We start from the raw sequence: 1,619 nt of genomic DNA, 5'->3' as shown, positions 1-1,619 counted from the left end.
GGGCACCGGCTGGAGCGCAGAGGCCGCTTGCCCAGGGCGCCGCTCCCTCCCCGCGGGGCGCCGTCACGCGTGGGGAGGGAGGCAGGGTGCCCGCAGCCTCCACTCCCCCGCTCCCTCGGAGGCGGGGTGGGGCGTAGGAGCTGAAGCTGGTGGCCCGGTGGCTCCCCTCCCCCTACCTCCCGGGGCACTGACCTGATTATAGCCCCTCTCGGGACCCCCTCCTTCAGTCCTGGAAGTCCCCGCCTCACCCCCACCTAGCCTGTCTCTAACCTCTCCTACCCTTCCCTCCCGAGGAGGTGACCGCACAAGAGCCCCTCACGGACTGTGAGAGCCCTCGATGGGGGCGCTCGGTTCCCGGGCCACTGCGGACACTGCCCCCTCCCCCTTTCCCTCCTCCAGGTTTCAGGCCGGCCCCCTCGACTCCGCCCCCTCCCTGGCGGAACGCAAGGCGGGACCCACTTGAGATGGGCGGGAGCCCAGGCCAATGGGCGGACTGGGCGGTGGAGTGCAGGGGGTGGGGCGGAGCAGCGGCGGAGGGCTGGATGGGGGTCGGGGGCGGAGCTCGAGTTAAGGTGGACTGGGAGAGATAGGGGCTAGAGGAGAAAGCGGGAGAGGGAGGGGGAGAGGGATCGCGGCAGGTGGAGGGAGAGAGAGACCGAAGGAAAGAAGGAGGGAAAAAGAGGAGGGTGGGCAAGGCTCGGAGAGCGAAGTAAAAGCTTGGAGGAAGGGAGCGAAAAGGGAGGGAGGGACCCATCTGCGCCCTTCGGGGACTGGCTGGACCGAGGGGTTGAAGTTTATATCCTTATTGGGCGGAGGGAGGGGGCCCTGGGGGGGGCGGGTGAAAAACCAGGAAGTGACAGAGGGTGTTGCTAAGGGTTGGGGGGGGGGAGTTTGGGGGGTGGCAGGGGGCGGGGGGAGGGAGGGGAGGGATGGGGGGAAAGCCAGCGGGAGGACAGGTGAGACAGCAGGACAGGTGAGGCGGGCCCAGAGGGGGGGGCGGGTGGGAGCCAGGTGAATGTACGGTTCTCGGCGGCCGAGGGGGGGGCGGGCGGCAGGAGGAGGCCGAGGACTGCGGAGGAGGAGCCCCCCAGCAGAGAGCGGCGAGCGACTGACCGCGGCCTTCTGACCAGGACCGGCGCAGGGCCCCAAGCCCCCGGGCCCGGCGGGGGACGCGCTTCTCTCCACACCCGGTGCTTCAGCAGTTCCGGCCCGCGGACCCGAAGGCGGAGAGGTGAGTGTACCCCATTTTTGTCGCCGGCTCGGGGTCCCCCAGACGCGAAACTACTGCAGTGTCCTTCGTCTGTCCTGGAAGTGGGACCCCCCCACGCACACGCATGCAGACCGGACTCCCACCACTCCCCTTCCCTGCGCCTTCCCGGCACCCCGACGCTTTGGAACTGATTTTAACTGAGAGAAAAGGTGGGCGGAGGGTCCCCAGAAACTTTCTCCGCACTTCTGGGATCAGGCAGACTGGCGGCTCCGGGATGGAGAGAGGGTGAGGCGGCGCCGAGCGCTCCCCCGGTGTCCCCGGTGACTCGAGGGGAGACCCCCGAGCCGCGCGGGCTGAGGGAATGGAAAGGCTGACGGACTCTAACTAGGACACGGCGCCCCCCCCCCCC

The 1,619-nt window shown here is 69.2% G+C and overlaps 1 protein-coding gene across 2 annotated transcripts in view; it reads left to right on the top strand.

Annotated features, from left to right (window-relative positions):
* Positions 1-912: 912 nt before the first annotated feature.
* The window catches only part of ZBTB7B (zinc finger and BTB domain containing 7B), a 14,898-nt gene continuing 14,191 nt past the window's right edge, over positions 913-1,619 (top strand). Inside the window, exons 1-2 of one of the 2 annotated variants that reach the window (XM_049634886.1) lie at positions 913-973; positions 1,131-1,231. The gene's annotated coding sequence lies outside the window, so the exon portion shown is untranslated. The remainder of the gene's footprint in view (positions 974-1,130; positions 1,232-1,619) is intronic. The other variant, XM_049634888.1, reaches the window with a different exon arrangement.

This window comes from Panthera uncia, chromosome F1 (assembly GCF_023721935.1).
Source record: "Panthera uncia isolate 11264 chromosome F1, Puncia_PCG_1.0, whole genome shotgun sequence".
Taxonomy (NCBI): domain Eukaryota; kingdom Metazoa; phylum Chordata; class Mammalia; order Carnivora; family Felidae; genus Panthera; species Panthera uncia.
The sequence above is the reverse complement of the archived record's forward strand: the minus strand, read 5'-3'. Positions and strand labels throughout refer to the sequence as shown.